The sequence below is a fragment of the Pararge aegeria genome, chromosome 13, assembly GCF_905163445.1.
Source record: "Pararge aegeria chromosome 13, ilParAegt1.1, whole genome shotgun sequence".
NCBI lineage: Eukaryota > Metazoa > Arthropoda > Insecta > Lepidoptera > Nymphalidae > Pararge > Pararge aegeria.
The window spans coordinates 14,826,767-14,846,515 of NC_053192.1; the positions used below are offsets into that span (position 1 = coordinate 14,826,767).

The 19,749-nt window shown below is 35.6% G+C and overlaps 1 protein-coding gene across 1 annotated transcript in view; it reads left to right on the plus strand.

Annotated features, from left to right (window-relative positions):
- The first annotated feature begins 10,413 nt into the window (after positions 1 to 10,413).
- LOC120628564 (protein yippee-like CG15309) overlaps positions 10,414 to 19,749 on the plus strand; it is a 78,324-nt gene continuing 68,988 nt past the window's right edge. The window contains exon 1 of the mRNA XM_039896993.1: positions 10,414 to 10,749. The gene's annotated coding sequence lies outside the window, so the exon portion shown is untranslated. The remainder of the gene's footprint in view (positions 10,750 to 19,749) is intronic.

Genomic DNA, 19,749 nt, shown 5'->3' on the forward strand with positions numbered 1-19,749 from the left:
AGTTACGCTTACTTTGGGGCTTAAATAGCGATGTGTGTATTGTCGTAGTATATATTTAATGATGTCGTAAACATGAAGCGGTTATAGCCCAATGGGTAGGACTTCGACTTTACTTTTGGGGGGTCGAGTTCGACCCAGCACGCACCTCTCAAGACTTCTCATAGTTGTTTGGAGTCCAACATTCCGTCACTGTCACTGGGCCAGCGTGGTGGACTACGGTTTTAACCCCTTCTGATTGTTGGAGGAAACCCGTGCCTGTTTATTGCATATATAAAAATACACATGTATATATGTATATTGCATACATAAAAATACACATGTATATATGTATATTGCATATATAAAAATACACATGTATATATGTATATTGCATATATAAAAATACACATGTATCGATGGCCCCATCACTTAGCGTGTTCTCTTGAACGTGATCTTTAAATATATACTACCTACGCCTTATCTTTAGCGAGGTGAGTGAAGGTGACAAAATATTTATCAGCGTTGTGCAATTTAAACTTGACCTTGATACAAATATAGGTATACTTTGAATCTTTGAAATCTTTAATAATCTTAAGTCTTTATTTAAATGGAAAAGGTGACTGACTGACTTTCTGATCCATCAACGCACGTCTGTTAACTAAAGGACAGATTAGGATGAAATTTTGCATACAGATGGCTATTATAACGTAGGCGTGTAGTAAGAAATTATTTTTGAAAACTCATCCCCTAAAGCGGTAAAATATGGGTATCAAAAAACAGAACTATCTTTTCATACCTACCCATATTTTACCGCCTAGGTTACTAGCAGCTGTTGCTGGCGTGCAGTTCTAGTGCTGTCCGTCTGCCCAGCTCCTTGAACCTAATATATTTTTATTATTATGGACTTTCGTAAAATCATGTCTGCTCCTATTCAAAATGTATTTTCAATTCATGTTTAAGTACCTATTGATAGTATAGTACCAAGTTGCTTTGTTCCTACAAAGTTGTTTAACTTAAACTTTTTTGTTATTTATTTAACGCACAAATACTAACCCTCATGTAGGCATTTCCAATACCTTCAATCAGTGGCGTGCATAAAGGGTATGCACAGGGTATGCAGATGATACAAAATGAAGAAAATCCCCAGTACGAGTTATAAATACTTAAGGTTAGGCTTTTTATAACTCTTACAATGCCTATCCCTAAGTTTTTAATAACTCGTACTAGAGATTTTCTTCATTTTATATCATCTGCATTCCCTTTGCATACCCTCCATGCACGCCACTGCCTTCAATCATTAATATGAATAATGACAGATATTCATACGAATGATTATAAAATACTTTCATCATAAGTGGAACCTATTTATTTTCAAGCCCTAAGTATCTAGTGGAAGACGTGCATTATCTGTGCAGATCTGTTAGGACAATCTTTCTTTACCGACGCGATGCAATACATTCCCATTATAACTAAAAGTTCAGTAAATAGAGGCGCGAAGTTTGAAAACTGATTTCGTCTTTGTAAATTGATGACGCTTTGTAACTTTATATTTTAAACTACACCTGCTAAGAAAGTACCTTCATAATGGTTCGAAAACGGGTTCCAAAGTAGGTACCTACGTCATTCTTCTTCTCAGTCGGTTCGCTCTTGTCAGAGAGGTCGTGGTCGTCATTTAAGGGTTGTGGCACGCTTAACTATTCGTCGCCACTCCTCTCTGGCAGCTGCCTTTCTTGCACACTCATGTAAGCGGACAGCCACTGCAGCCTTTATTTGGTCAGCCCATCTCATGGGCGATCTTCCGCGTGATCTGGTGCCCTCGATTCTTCCTTGGACAACCAGACGTTCAATGGAGTCGTTGTCTCTTCTGGATACGTGACCAAAGAACGTGAGAATACGAGCCTGTACTATGGAGGATAGACGTTGCGTGATGCAGAGTTCTTCAAGAATGGCCTTATTGGTCCGGAATGCATTCCAAGGTATTCTTAACATTCTTCTCCAGCACCACATCTCAAGAACGTCTATCTTCTTTTTCTCACTCTCCCGCAGGGTCCACGTCTCCGAAGCATAGAGGAATATGGGGAACACAAGCGCTTTAACAAGCCGGATTTTCGTGGCTTTGGTTATGTTACGGTTCCTTCATATTTTTTGCAACTTATCCATAGCGGACCTCGATATCGCCATGCGTCGCTTAATTTCATCTATGCAACCTCCATTGTTCGAGACCAACGCTCCTAAATAGACGTATGATTGGACGACTTCACAGTTTGCTATTTTAGAAACTTCTGGCAAGTTGTTGTTCATGCGGTCGACAATCATAACTTTCGTCTTACTGCGGTTGATCTTGAGGCCAAATTCAAGACTTACGTCCTCCATTTTCTGCAAAAAATCTTCCATATGGCGGATACTAGTTGCGAATAGGGTTGTATCATCCGCATAGCGTAAGTTTGAAATTCTCTGGCCTCCAATTACGATTCCATCTTTCCAAGTTTCAAGAGTGCGCCTCATTATTATTTCTGTGTAGATATTAAACAGTAGCGGGGAAATGATACATCCTTGACGAACGCCGGCACTTAGGTGGAAGGGGTTGGACAATGTGCCGTCTGCCTTAACGGATGCAGTACCATCTTCGTATAAACACCTGAGCAGATGCACAAGATGTTTTGGTGTACCCATTTCAAGCAAAGTCTTCCAAAGTTTAGGCCACTTAACAGAATCAAACGCTTTTGAGAAATCCACAAAGCAAATGTAAATTGCTTTGTTATATTCACGAGATTTCTCAATAATTTGGCGTACGATGAGGATTTGCTCTCTGGTACCTTTCCCTTTAACAAAACCTGCTTGTTCACGTGCAATTTCTTTGGACACACGCTCGTTTGGTACGTGTAGTAAGATTTTGCTAGCATGTGGAATGAGCGCGATAAGGCGATAATTACTACACATCTTAGTAGACGTCATTACCGTCGTATAAAAATACTCACAAAGTGATAAAACTTCTCTACACACTGAGTCCACAATATTGGATTGAGAATGGTGGCACTTTCCTACTATGCATCGACGTCCAAGCCAAATTTTAACTTTTAGGTTTAAAATACAGTTGCAAGATTTCATCTATACAAAAAACATCCAAATTTAAATTTTAATTGAAATAAAAGCTTGTTAGTAAAATGCGGTACGAAATCTATGAAACCTATTGCTAACGTACTAATCGGCTAGAAAATTTCAAATTTGCTTACACGTTTGCAGCGAGCGCTCTTGGCGGAGTTAACTATTAATTTAGCGACTCTGGAACGATCAACATTTATCTTTTACTGTGACGTGATAATGTCTCGGTAGTCGAAAGCTATAATTTTAGCCATTAGCTCAATCTCCTTCTCTTATACGTCTCTCTCTATCTCTCTCTCTCTCTTTAGTCGGTCCCTCATGACGGAGGATCGTTATTTATCTAGGAAAACCAACAGCTAATATTTTTTTTCATATCCAAGTTGTGTTGTGAGCTTAGTGAATGATCAGCTTATTACAGGTTTTTTTTTAAATATAACTCCATTACAAAATAAAATAAAATGAAATTTAAATAAAAATTAAACATCAAAATCTAAGTTTGTTTAAGCTTATTAATAATAATAAATATTTGATAACATAAGAAGCCAAGTATTTATTTTAAGTGTCAATAATTTTACGCCTAAAGTCAGTGTATTTATTATGAAATTAGTCTATTTCTTTTTGTTTTTTTACGCAATCGTTATAAATGTCGGATATTATTGGCAAGGGAGAACTTACCCTATTTCGTTCTAAAAGGCCCGTGATACAACAAATTACAAGGAGAATCATAAGAGATCACTTCTATGGCGAGTAATCTTGTTATGTATCTTATACTTATACCATAAGAAAATTATGTCTACCTATGATTGTAAGCATACAATATGATGCCACGAGAAAATTATCTCTACCTATGATCCCGTGTATACAAAAGATACGAGTAAAACGAGCTATTTAAAAGTTACCAGTAGGTCACTGGTAACTTTTAATTAAATTCACAGCTGATGCAATACTCGGTGTAATATTGGGAAGTAACTAACTAGTGAAGAATGTAGGAGGGTTTAAGTCGCTAGTCCCAACGCTGCTCTAATACATTAAAACGTTGGTAAGTATGTAAGTAGATGATATCAATAAACGCGTGTATTATTTCACAAGTGTTTTATCGACGATTGGTGCCGAGTGTCAATGGCTTAGACACATAAAAAACAATCTATTTCTGACTCACGGCCGGGCAAGGAACTTTTTACGTCTCCGATACTGAATCATTACGACCGACCGTGACCATAAGAACAATATAGAATTCGATTAGGTTAAAAATCATGAAATGCCGCTAATCTCGATTCTTGAAGCCGATTGCGGATAACGAAAGGTGCCGGAAACAATATAAATATCATTATCACCATCGTAATCATAATTTCAATATATTTAACCATTCCTTTGTTTCAACACTCTCGTCGATTCGCTTGATTACGTCAATCCACCTATAGTTAAGGTTGCCATAACTTCTAGGACGTTTTCTCCTCCGATGCCCGGAAATCCCGTCATGTGTCTTAAAACTACACCGTATATACATACTTTAACTAATTAATGTGCAAGTGATCTCAACCGCATCAAAAGTTTAAAATAATAAAAAGTTCGTTTAAATTATTTCATATCCTGATGTTGTATTTTGTTACAACAAAACCGGGGTAAAACGGGACGGGATGGTCAAATACGGTGAAAGTTCCTTATATACAGTCCAGTCCCCTAACAATGCATAAATTTAAAGAATATGTTAAAACACATTAAATACAGCGAGGTACACATTAAATACAACTGATGAATTTCTTAATGACAAGGTTGCTTGGAAGCATCGGGCTCCGCTTTCATCTCTCACAAGATAGAAAAATGAATGTTGAAATGTAAAATTTAAATTGTTGATGTTCGAAAAGAGCAACTGCTGAGTTTCTTGCCGGCTCTTCTCAGTAGAATCTGCTTTCCGAACCGGTGGAAGAGTCACTACAAACAGACATACTTGGCGTTTCAAAAGTGCTTATAAAGTAGGCCTACTTGAAATAAATGAATTATGCATTTGAAAACTTAGCGCAGATCACGCGAGACGCAGACCTTCCACTATAGGTAGAGTTGTCATATCTATCCTGTATAAAATTCAAAATTCATTTATTTCAAGTAGGCCTACCCCCCACACTGCGGAAGAGATACTCCGAACATAGTTCTCTGATCTCTCTATTGCCTGCTGCCCCATTTGTTACTCGAACGTAAAGCGCGTACACATAAGACCGGATTTCTTTTCTACACATTTCGAGTTCAAGTCTAATTGCTGCTAAAGCAGTGCGTGCCAACATTTTGAACACGAAAGGGTGACCTTTCACGAGCATATTATGGTAACAGTGCCATGAATATTTAACCAGCTGAACTGATTTTTGCTGTTAGATTAGTTATAACTCATACATCCAAATCTGTTAAGGCAAATTAGAAGTTATTGTGGAATAAAGAAACTCGCATACATACTCGTACATGCGTGAACCCTAGAAGAATAACATTCTATTTTTGAATGTCGTGTAAAAAGACTAAGTACTTTTGATTAAATTGAAAAATTTTACTCCCACAATAAGTAATGTTGACATTAAAAAGATTTTTTCATCGTTGCATAATTAATTTCTTGGCCTGTCTATGTCCTTCACAATTCGGATCTTTTCCACTAATGGTCATTATCAAGACTTTTAAATCAATCTCGTCGCCAGATATGTATGTCACTGCATTAATAAATAATTTAATTCTTTTTGACTCTATAGTATTAAAAAAAAATAATTATTTGATGTCTGGCAAATGGTTTTTTAAGTATTAAAAGGCACTCAAATTAACATAATAAACTTATGAATAATTAAATCCTAGGTAAGATCCAATAAATTTGTATATTTACGTTTGCAGATTTAGATTTATTTATGTCAACTATTTATTTAATAATATTTTTTCTATAACTAGGAAGCGATCGCATCATCTGACTCGCCGGAATTGGAGTTTCTGCTAAGGCAATACTGTAGACGAGTGCTGGTTCCATGGACACCCATATTTTTTTTTTCTAAGGCATGCAGAAAAAACGTCCGGTGATAAGGCAAAAACTCTTTAGAACATTTCCCGTTATAAAACCGAACTGACCTTGCCCCTCGGACTCGGTCCACGAGATTCATCAATTCCTAACACTCTATTACTAACACTATCAAGTATGAATTAATAACGTATAATTAAATTGCCTAGGACTCACGAGGTTCTAGGGAGGTAGGTCTGTCTAAGCACGAGGTTCAACTGAAACCGAATATTTGGCTCCTATACTACTTTCCTTAATAATATTTGGCCGAATATTTATCTTTTATACTTGATATTGGATAGAAGTTACTTTTCGGAAATCCATAATATATTATGAAAATTAAGCTTCATTTACTATACTCCGCGAACAGCAGGAGAATCTTTATAGTGTAATTTATAATTACTTCAATCCGTATCCTCAAAATAACTTACTACTACGTACTTAACAATTTCACGGCCGATTGGCGCAGTGGGCAGCGACCCTGCTTTCTGAGTCCAAGGCCGTGGGTTCGATTCCCACAACTGGAAAATTTTAGTGAGATGAACATGAACGTTTTTCAGTGTCTGGTTGTTTATATTTATATTATAAGTATTTATTGTATATTAATTATAAAAATATTCATCAGTCATCTTAGTACCCATAATACAAGCTACGCTTACTTTGGGGCTAGTTGACGATGTGTGTATTGTCGTAGTATATTTATTTATTTATTAATTATTCATAGTAAAGTCAACATCTCCTGAGGATGCTCCGGTTTCGGAGCGAAACGGGCGTAGAGGGTACATTCGGTCTGAGGATCTGTTTGGTGTGGAGTATACGGATTTAAGTAATTATAAATTAGACCATACAGATTCACCTGCTGTTCGCGGAGTATAGAAAATTAAGCTTAATTTTCATAACTTTTATTCTTGTCTGCCAATCCGCACTGGGCTAGTACGGCTTAAAACCTTCTCACTATAAGGGGAGACTCGTGCCCTGTATTGGGTCGGTAATGGGTCGATGTGATGATTAGTGATTAATATATGAATTTCAGTCGAACTCCGAGCTACCGCAAAACCGAGTTTTCTGTTCGTCTATATACTAATTCTAACCAAAACGTAATATTTTGCTCATCTACTAATATCAGCCGAAACCAAATATTCAGATCTTAAAAGCTACAGCAAACTGGAATTTTCAGCTCCTATATAAACAAAGTCGAACCAAAACATAATATATTGCACCTCTAATAGTTACCGCCGAAACCGAATATTTGGTTTCTCGATTGTCGTAATATTTTTGACGTTTTGTTTCAGAGTTATAATCCGTAAGGTGTCAAATGGAATGTCATTTCCAGATAATGCTGTTTTGTTAAGGCCCCTACATTTATAACTACGAAGTTCCAGACAACTTTATTCACAGGCTTGCATGGCAGTCCAAGATACTGTTTTGTACCTATACTGTATACAATTACTTACATTGCAGTCTGTACAGCTGTGAGCTGCCGTCCGATAAGGAGTTCGCGATAAGAGTTGTTATTGTTTTGGTGCGGTACAACCAGCACTATGTGGCTGTGTGCTGTGACGTCAGTGATTACAATTCACTTATGCGCAGTTAATACTAGAGTTGTTAGGAACATGAGTTTTCCATCTCATTACCTTCCGTAATTACCATTTCATTTTTTTGTCAGGAAAGGACGATATAACGTAAGTCTTGGTAGTCTAATGGTTATAACGTTCGACTACAAATGACGAGGTCCGGGATTCATTAACAGACGTGATTTATAATAAAAAAAACCCTTCTTCGACCCTCCAGGATCTTTTGAGCACAAAAGATCCTGGAGGGTCGAAGTGCATCCGCTGAAGCGGGCCTCACTACAAGATAGATAATAAAAAAAACCCTGTGAAAAACCTCCGTATGCCCCCTCTCCCTTCCGAACTATAAAATGTCATTTGGAAAAAAAACTTACTAGAGAAAGTTTCACTAACACTCGAATAAGAGAAATTATTATAATTTCAATTAGGTATCGTTTATTTTATATTACAGTTTTTTTATAAAAGCAACGAAAACAAAATTGTAAACCCTAACTAATGCGTACACATAACATATTTATGATATGATGCGTATGTATGTGATCATAGAGAACGTACCAAATAAAATCGCTACATCTTAGACATCTTTGGAACTAATCAATCAATCAATCAATTTTTATTTTGCTTGAATATGGTACATGCTGCACGTTTACATTGATGTTAATTAATTTTTATAAGTGTCACATATCCTGCCAAGATTGGCGTGTTAAAATTATTTTAACACTTTTTTACATTAAATAACTAAGAATATTAATTTCAGTTATTATAAAATAGCTGCCTTGATATGCTAGATTGTATAATAATTTTACAAAACATCTATTAAATACTTTATCAATATGGAAATTCATTAATAAATTTAAATTAAATTTAAACTTGAACTATGGATGAATTATTTATCGTAATAATATTATCAAGAACCTCAATCCTTTTTCTAATGCCACAGTAATCCGTGACTCCAATTGACCTTAAATGTCAAAACAATTGTCTCTAAGAAATCACCGATTGAAATTAACTATACTCCATTGTATATATTGGTTAGAATCTCAGCACGCACCTCTCGAAACGCAGCACGCACTTTTCAAAGTTATGTGCGTTTCAAGTAATTAGTATGTCACTTGTTTTAATGGCCCACTACAGGGCATGGGTCGCAGTCCACCACGCTGGCCCATTGCGGATTGGTGGACATCACACGCCTTTGAGAACATTATGGAGGATTCTCAGGCATGCAGGTTTCCTCACGATGTTTTCCTTCACCGTTGAAGCAGGTGATATTTTAGATTCCTTACAACGCACATAACAAGGCTGAAACGCCTTGTGGTAGCGGCAGATTAGAATACAGTTGTCACCACCACCACTCCTCTTCCCACGGGTGTTGTGCAAAAGGACTAGGGGAATATACCGTTGAACAGGCAGCATCGTCCTTTGTGCACTGCTACTATCTAATGCGATGACCAACCCGTCTGCCCAGCGTGGTGATTATCGGCAAACCTTCCGGTTAGGAGAGGAAGTTAAGTCCAGCAGTGGTCTGTCATAAGCTATTGATTGTTAAAACTGATATCATGGCTACCACTTATCACCGCGTATTTTTTTAAAAACCCCATCCTTGTTTAAAAAAAATAGGGTAGGGTTGGCACTGGCTGCAAGATAAAACATCCCTGCCCGTTTTTAAAACTTGCCAGATTATAAAATCAATAAACTAAAACACGAGGCGAGTTCGGAATAGGCACCGAGTACCAACTAGCAAGGGTCTTTATTATATTTGTAACAATCAAGTGTTGAGGGGCTTAAAATATAGTGAGCGCGTGCTGTAATTTGCATACTGGCACGAAGGGCGTAATTCTCAATAAACATATCAATGTTAATGGAATATAATGTTTCATACAGTTTCATATTTATAAAATCATACGTTTACTTTGTTTCTATTTTCTTTGTTTCGTTTCAGGCAATAATTACATTACTTGCTATTAGAGACCTAAGGAATAATGTAATTCCACGAGCGTATCTAAACTAATGTTATAAATGCGAAAGTGGGTTTGTTTGTTTATTTTTTTTTGTTTGTTGGTATCTTTATTTTTTGCACTGATCTTGTTATTGCATCCCGGATATGGACATAAGATAAGCTAAGCAGTTTATCCCGGATAAGTTAATTAGATCTAATAGTTGGATATATACGTTGGATTGAAAATAGTACGACTATCTCATGTCCATTTTAGTTGATTTTGTTATCCACATATTGAAAGTTAATCTACTTTAGTGCATTTATGAAGTGCACAATTGGAAAGTAGTTCGAAAGAAGACTGTATTCAGTACCACATCGTAACAGTATAAGGACTACAAAAAATATTTCAAAAGTTTTACTAACACTCGATTTCGAGTAATAAGTAATTAAAATTTTCAAGTAACGTATATTGCATTTGCTTGTATGTGCGTGAGAACATCTAGGACATTACTCGTTTTCCTGGTATCTAAGTATTCTGTGACCCCATCTAATCTTAAATGTAAATATATTACGGTTGTCACCGCGTTTTTTTTTAATGAAAACTTTGTACGTTTGTATCTCTAAAAGTATTGATTCAAGGAATATATTGTGGAACAAATGTTTTTCATTATCATTAAAAGTGTAATACCCCATTTTCCGACTAGCCTTGTAGAGACAATGTGGCGAACTATACTCTAATGTTTACGTGTTCATTCACACGCGTGGCGTAGTGTGCGTGCGGCGTCGTTGCGCCTGCGCAGACGTCCGCGACCGAGCCCTCTTTGTTTGTTGACAAGCGGAGTCGAGTCCGCACCGCGGTGTTGTTTTCTGTTATTTCTGTTTGGTTCGCGAGACTTCGCGCGTGCGTTCGTCCGCGCCAGTCGTGTGCTCTCCGCTCAAACAAATCGTAATAACTTTCGTTTTTTATATACGTCTACTGTACTGGTTCATTGGATTTCCAGTTTGTGTGGTTTATATTAGGCTTAAGACCTTCTTCGTGTTAAACCTACATTGTGAATAGTGAAGTTTTGTGCTGCAATCTGCGTGCATTTGTGATTGTTTCGCAAACAACTAAAATTACTCTTTCTCCGTGCCAAAAGGTAAGTTACAGTACAATACTGAGCTAGGTATACATTAGCTAGTATATATCGCCGCGTTTACATTTGCTTTAATGACAATGAACTTGGTTATTGATTTTAGTGTTCTATTTGGATAGTTACTTAAATTGAATTCTAAAAAGAACAAATTAATTTTATGAATTCACTGTAAATGTTTTATTGGCGATGTTGTACCAAAATCTTTTTTAATTATTATATCTACTTATAACTTTCTAATAATTAAAAACGTTTTAGTTTAATATATTGAAGCATTTAAATTGTATAATGGTCTGAAGAAGATCTTTGATGAATATAGGTAATGAAGCTTCTCGCCGGACGAAAGCGATCAACATTTTTTATAGATGTGCTTGTGGTGAGTCGTCAGGAAAGTATCCGTGCGAAATAAATTTTCCGTAATATAGGTACCTATTGGGAGCCTATGTAACTTTGCTAGTAGTGAAAAAGCCATGAGCTTGTGCTCACCATTAGTACCAACAAAAAAAAAAGCAATAAAAGTGCTGGGATATTTTATTTAAGCTATATTGTATTGATTTATTTTTCACCGATCATGATGTGGTTTTTTGCATAGTGGTAATTCAGATCTCAGAGAATAACATACGCATATAACTATATACATTTTAATTTAAATTTTTATATAAATATTTTAAGTCATATGAATTTTTAAACTAATAAACCTCAGTAGGTATAAAACCAAAAAGCGGACACCTTTTCTGATAGATTTAATATGGGATTTCCTACCTTGTGACGTTTTCATTATTAGTACCTAGTAGGTAGGTATGCTACAAACAGTAAACCCTTTTGGATTATCTAGGTACTTTACGGAATTGGATATTGACCGTTTCTTTACTTCTACAATACTATGACAAATAATTATCTTTAAATGAAGGAAGTTTAGTAAGTACTTGTTACCTACCTACCTACTTAAGGATTTATCAGAGCAAATGTGTGCACTTGTATCAATATTATGTAGGTAACTTCCTTATCAATTTTGTAGCTGTGAGTACTTAAATAGTTATCGAATACGAATAACTCTAGACGTATACCTAAGTTTCTGGCACGATGTGCATTGGTATCTACCTACCTACCTGAAAGACTACACAGTCGAAAATAATAGATGTCCTAGGCCTTACTTCACCTTCCTACATAGGTATGTGAAGTGAGACCTCACTTTAAGGAAAGTTCCTGCTTACGGGTTGTACCTATGTCCACTTACAAACTAGGTATTTATGATCTATATATTTCTCAGACACATAATACGTATGTATTATGTATTAGTATATAGACAAATGGATAAGTCTTTTTGCAAGTAAAACAATACAATGTTAAGGACTCATAAAAAAAGAACAATGCGCGAAACTGCCTGCAGTCCCAAAATTAGTTTAACTGTCACCCAGCTTAGTTCGAACAAAAAAAATTCTTTCTGAATGTGTATTTGGATAAGAAACAGTTATTCATACATCACAGCAGATACATTTAATACCTTCATTTAATCTTATTTGTGTATTATCTACCATCTTTACCCCTTTGTTCACTCGTACAGTACCTACCTTCTATTCTCTATAGTGTCCGTCAAAAATAAGAACGGCAATATAAAAACACTGCAAAGTGATGGAATATCTTATTTTAATTAAGATTCAACGTTACACATTGTTTATTTCTGCACGAAGCGGTGATGGCTCTGTGGGATGGACGTTAAGGGGGCGAGTTCGAATCCCAGCACTCACCTCAAACTTTTGCAAGTTATGTGTGTTTTTTAACAATTAAAATATCACTTCCTTCAACGGTTAAGGAAAATATCGTGAGGAAACCTGCATGCCTGAGAGTTCCACATAATGTTCTCAAAGGTGTGTGGAGTCCACCAATCCGCACTGGGCCAGCGTGGTGGACTACGGCCATAACCCCTTCTTATTGTAGAAGGAGACCCGTGCCATGTAGTGGGCCAGTAATGATAAGTTATATTCAATATTATAAATAAATAATTACAGATAGCAATAAGAATAATAACCAAAAACCGGAAATAAAAAATTTCAATTTTGTATTTTCCTGTATATGTAGAACATTATTGATGGAAGAGTTTGACAATATATTAACTTAATTAAATAAGCACTTAGCGTACCGTTTTATTGTTTCTTAACTAACTAAGTAATACCTACTTCATTAGTGTTATCGTTTGATATGACGCGTTTGTATTTACAGAATAGCCATTTTAATAGGACACATAATAGTTTTTACTATGTAACAAAATTAAGCTCTAAATATATATATCATTATGATTTATGATAAAAAAAATCTTTGAATTATAACACTAACCAAAGACCACATTCCATTACGAACGCCTTATTTTGGAAAACTAAGATTTATAAAAAGTATATTTATGTAATGTTTACTTTTTGACAATCACCTTTGTGGATCTTCCAAGTATACTTGACATTGGCGAAATGGGTACCTAGTACTTTTTTGAGATCAAAACTGTTTTTCTTCGCTTCAATTTAGATACAGTTATTTTGGCCCCGCGACCAAGCCGTACAAGGCGCCTTACGGTACCTCATAATATGTCTGCTCTTGTTAAGGCGTACCGCATACGATGCAACTTGGTGGGGTAGGCAATACCAACATAAAAAGCAATATCTTCATGTATCGGATGGCACAGCACTGAATATCCAATATTGATCCCAAGTTTGTACTTATCAATACTCTTCCGGGTTTTTTGGTTTTTCATGAGTACTGTGGAAACCAGACATTTTTCCAGGGGAAAAGTAGCCTAAGTGGCCAATCCAGGGTATAATCTATCTCCTGTCTAAATTTCAATACAATCCAATCTGTTTAGGCGTTGCGCGAAAGAGTAACAAACATCCTGCCATCCATCCATGAGAACTCTTATATTTATTATTATAATATATTGGTTGCCAATATAAAATATTTAATATATATTGAATAAGTACTATTTTAAAGACATGTAAAAGATGCTCGCCCGCGTCAAGTTATGTCAATAAAAATATATTAATTTAGTATTAAATACCTATTCGAGACCAACACATACCTAGGTATACGACTTGCGACGATGTAAAGTCATATATAACTTTTTATACAAGTTAAAAAATCTTCAAAATTACGTTTATAAAGTAGACTTTGTAAAGCAACTTTCATTCGTCTTTAAAATACTTACATAGTTTTAATGAGGTCAGTGCTCTTTGTATAACATTTAAGTGAACGATTTTAATACCAATTAGGTACCATGAATACTCACAGGTTTTTAGATACTTAAATAATACATCAATGAAAATTATGTAGTCATTTAGGTAAAATATGTCCGGTCACAAAAATTTATTATATTACTTATTAAAGTTTAGGTAAGTACCTACTGCATTAAATAACCTGTAGTACAAGAACACAAAGAGCTGTGAGCAATAGTTTTTTCTTTTTCCTTTATTGTTTGTTTTCAAGAAGGTACTAAAAGATTACAATAGTAAAGCTTTAAAGTTATATAACTCACAAACGTTGAAGGTTAGAAAATTGTCCTTTTAAAATGCTACTACTACTAAGAAACAAAAAACAAATGTAAGAGTTCAGTTTAATGCCATAAAAGTTATCCTAATTATTTTCGTTACTTCATCGTTTGATTCTATTTTTTGAAGCTTACGCTGCTTCTTTTAGTGCATATTATTCAATCTTTAGTCTGGCAAATGTAATTATGTTACACTGGTTTTTGTAGAGGAATAATTTTGAAACTAGTTAAAACGTTACCCCTAACTCAGGCCATTTAGTTATAAAAACTAATATTTTGGTTTAATACAGATGTTCGACGTTACTGGTTACGTATAATACGGCTTAAAAGTATTTGACTTACAACGTTTATGGGGCGTGCAGTGCTTTGTATCGTGTATAAACCGCTTAACAACAAAAGGAATTATATCGATCGGTAATACACAATAGCCATTGATAATAGATATTCAGTATTCACCACAGGGATTAAATATTTGAGCACGAAACCAAAAAAAGACATTGCTTTGTGTGCTTTCCCAATGATTTCATAGTCTGTAAATAGTTTTAGCCGTGACGTCATTCGGGTCCCAGCCGAAAATCAGCGTCGTGGACAGACGTTTTTGACGACCTCCCCGGCGCAGCTGTGAACGCTACGCGTGAGGTCTCGGGTTTGATCTCCGACCGAATTTTGAAATTAATGTCATACCAACTAGAAAATGAATAAATTTTGTTTTATTCAAGTTTGAATATTATGTGCTACGACTCTCAAGTTTCCAGTCGAAAAAAAATATTTCATCATCATCATCATATCAACCCATCACCGGCCCACAACAGGGCGCGGGTCACCTCCTACAATGAGACGGTGTAGTCCACAACGCTGGCCCAGTGCGTATTGGTGGACTTCACACACCTTTGAGAACATTATGGAGAACTCTCAGGTAGGCAGGTTTCCTCACTGGTGCTTGCTGGGATTCGAACTTCGAACTAAGTCGAAGTCTGGGCTATCACCGACTAGGGTATCACCGCTTCCCACTGAACTACAGCGGCGACGATCCAAAAAATATTTAATATTTATTATTTAACTACATAGAGCTAATTTTGAATAGAAGTTGTGGGTGTACCCCAATATTCCTACTGAATAAATCTGCGCAAGCCTTTCGAGGAAACAACCGCGTAGGGTATTATTTATGATTTGCTGTCCTTTTTGAAAAGTTCCGCTGAAACTCTTCATCTCATCTATATATATATATGAAATTTAAATGTGACCTTTTCGGAATAAACACATTTCGAATAAAAATACGAATTTAAAATCCGTCTATACATTTGTAAAGAAAAATGACGCAGAGTCAGAGTTATGCCCGAGCATAAATAACAAAAAAATTCACCCGAATCGATTAACTCCTTTTAGGAGTGTGCGAACAGCTTAATCATAACGGGGCATATGCATCGATGTAACATGTCCACGCTCATTACTGGTCATGGCGTGGCGATGCCGAGATGAATCACCTTTTGACCGATTTTCTGTCTGTACTGTGCCTTACTTGAACGGTAAACGCATGAGTGCCGATTTTATACTTAAAAGAACCTGATGTTGCCGTTTAAAGTAAGTTAATTAGAGAAATTAAAGAAAATTATGAAGTTGGTTTGTTTTCGTCGCTCGGATTCCTTATCTCATAATAATATTATAAACTTGCTAGGTTTTGCCCGCATTCTTCGTCCGCCTTTATTACGGTTTGTTACAAATAAGAACAGTTTGATTTCTTGCCTGTGATAAAAAGTAGCATGTGTAGAATCAATCAAATCAAATCGATCAAATCAATGAAATGAAATCAAAACAAACAAATCAGATTAATCATATAAACATCATTGTAATATGAATACTTTTGGAAAAGTAGATCGAAACTGCAATGTTTCTCACTAGATGGCGCTACAGTTGCTAATGATGTTAAAGACGTATACTTATTTTCTGCATCGACGGTTGGAGATCTCGGTTGAAGAGCTCATGCCGCGATTGCCAGAGAGTCGCAGGTTCAAATCCATTTTGATATGATTTTAAGTTAATACTTAATAATTGCTCCAAGTGTAAGTAAAAACACTAATAAAGATTATAAATCAATCAATCATATCACTCACGATAAAGGTTAAATACCTAGATGAAGAAGCGGGTGCATTGCGTCGACTCTGTGCATTGCGTCGGGCTCAGAGTAGATATATTATGAAGTATAGAATAAATAGCAAATGAAAGTTAGTACGCGAAACTTAGCAGGACAGTAGTGAGGAACCGTCACATAATATCATGAAAAGAAAAAAATAGCAGTAACCTTAGATCGATTTCACTAAAGCTTTGGGTTATATCCCGGATCGCTCACAATAACTTTCACTACGGCACAGATTGTAATTTGTTGTCAGATTGACCGGATATATAATAACCGGTCGTAGGTGAAATTAAACAAAACAGGCGGGGTTAGGAAATGCGCTGTTCGCGTAGGATTTCGTGACAATTTATTTACTACGCATTGTTTCCTATATGTTGATATGATTATGTATATTCATATAAATATATGAATAAACATCATCATATCAACCCATTAACGGCCCACTACAGGGCACGGTTTTCCTTCTGCAATGAGAAGGGTGTAGGCCTTAGTCCACCACGCTGGCCAAGTGCGGACTGGTGGACTTCACACGCCTTTTTTGAAACCATTGACGGCCGACTGGCGCGGTGAGCAGTGTACCCTGCTTTCTGAGTCCAAGGCCGTGGGTTCGATTCTTACAACTGGAAAATGATTGCGTGATGAACATGAATGTTTTTCAGTGTGTTTATATGTTTATATTATAACTATTTATGTATATTATTCGTAAAAATATTCTACAGTAATCTTAGTACCCACAAGCTACGCCTACTTTGGGGCTAGATGTCGATGTGTGTATTGTCGTAGTATATTTATTTATTTATTTTATTATGGAAGGAGGGAGGATACTCAGGCGTTTCTTCACGATGTTGACAACGTTCAAGCATGAGATATTTAATTGCTTAGAAGGACATAAGAATTAAAAGAACATTTATAAATTATTCAGCGTTAGATTTTCTTTTAAGAATTCTTATTTGTTGTTTGATTATCTACCATTTATGCATTATTGCATATATCGCGGACAATAGGACTGTAGGTGGTACAGTAATAATTATTATGTTTCCATGCGAAAACTCCATTGTGTCATGAGTATTTATTGTACGCAACATTTGAATGTTACAGTAATATGGCGTTACATTACTATAACATATTATATTTAGTTGACTTGTAACATATAATATGCTGATATCCACGAAATATAATGAAGCCACTTGATGAGGTACTGCGAGTTTAGAGCGTCAAAACTTATTTCCTGTTTTTTATAAACTTGAAAGCATATTTTAATAGTCAACGTAAGTACCAATTTTCATAGATACCTTAGAGAATGAGGACTTCAAACTTTCATCCCTCATTCTTGTAAAAGAGTCTTGGAAAAGAGCAACTTCTGAGCTTCTTGCCGGTTTCTTCTCGGTAGAATCTACCTTCCGAACCGGTGGTAGAGTCACTACAAACGGACAGACGTTTGACGTTTCAAAAGTGCTTATATTGGGCCTACTTGAAATAAATGAATTTTGAATTTTTTTTTTTTAGAATTCACTGAATGTCAAAATAGCCATGCATTGAGTTATCAAACACAAAAATACTTCAAACTATGCTGTCCAGTACTGCCACATATTAGTGAAAGAAAAACTCTGTAACATGATTAAAAATTATATTATAGTCTTTAATTATAGGGTAAATAGAACGTACGATCGTTATATATTTCGAGAATGACGGACTTCTGTGCCAACTTTCATCCCTTATTCACCCAATGGCCGTTAATTGAGCTATGAAACACAAAAAAGACTTGACACAAAGACACAAAAACTACTGAAAACTGCAAACTCTGTAGCACGATTGAGAATTATATTATAGTCTTTAATGATAGGGTAAATATAACTTACGATCGTTGTATATAAATAGTAAATATGTCCCTTTAAACACGATATAAACAGTACGCATATACAAGGAAGTCGCAAAAGACGATAAGAGAAATTGCGCCGTTGGCCGCAGCATATCTTAATATATATAAATCTCCTGTCACGATGTTTGTCCGCGATGGACTCCTAAACTACTAAACCGATTTTAAATTAAATTGGCACACCGTAAGCAGTCTGGTCCAACTTAAGAGATAGGATAGCTTAGATCTTTTATTATAGTCGCAATTTTATTTTATTGTAATTTTTTTGTCTATAAATAATATGGTATTATATATACTACTATACTCCTTTAAGGCTTAGCGATACTGAATACTTTAAAAGCAAAATCAAACGCAGACGAAGTCGCGGGCAACAGCTAGTTATTATATATCTTTGTTCAACTTAACTCATACACGCTCAACGTTTGAAGACAATAGTTAATAAGTACTTATAAGATTAATGCTTGTTAATTATGAGTTATTAATTAATCTAAGAGCCGATTATATACTTATACTGTTAAATATGAATGAATGAATATACTTTTTTTGCACACCACAAAAAGTACATATAAAAAGAAAAGTATAACAAAACGACGTATACAATTGTACACAACTTCATCAACATACATATACATCAAAAGTGCAGAATTAGCGTGGCGGGTTGGCGGGGAACACAATAAAATTTTCAGTCGCCTCTTCACTCCCAGGGAGACCTTGGATTTCATTATACATTTTTCTAATTAAAGTTAATATTTCATATTACTATTGTTTCTAATGAGTCGGGGTATTTAAGTTACCAACGTTGGGACGGTAATTTTTATTATTTATTTATATACTTTATTTGTACACCACAAATAGAAAGAAAAAAACGATGGACACAACAAGAAGCAACTTAACAAGTAGGATACAAAGGGCCTTATCGCTTAGTAGCGGTCTCTTCCAGACAACCTTAGAATTAGGAAAACCAAGGGAAACCGATTAGTGGGGGTGTATATAGTAAATAAAAAGCTTTTTATAATAATAATAAATATACTACCCAAAGTAAGCGTACCTTGTGCTATGGGAACTAAGATGACTGATGATTATTTTTATAAATAGGATACATAAATACTCATAATATACATAAATAAACCTAGACACTGAAAAACATTCATGTTCATCACACAAACATTTTCCAGTTGTGGGAATCGATCCCACGGCCTTGGCCACAGAAAGCAGGGTTGCTGCCCTCTGCGCCAATCGGTCGTCAATAATGTACTGTGAAGAGCAACAGTTATAATATCCAAAATTGTATGCCTAAAGAAAATTTTGCAAAGAAAAAAGTACTGTTGTTTCAACTACACACCACTTCATTGTATTACGGTTCGTGCGAGTTAAGCTTCAATGACAGTTACGTCCTCGTGACATTGATTCAGCGTCATTAAATTACAGCTATTCGAATTTTTTTGTCATTCACCTACTATTCATAAA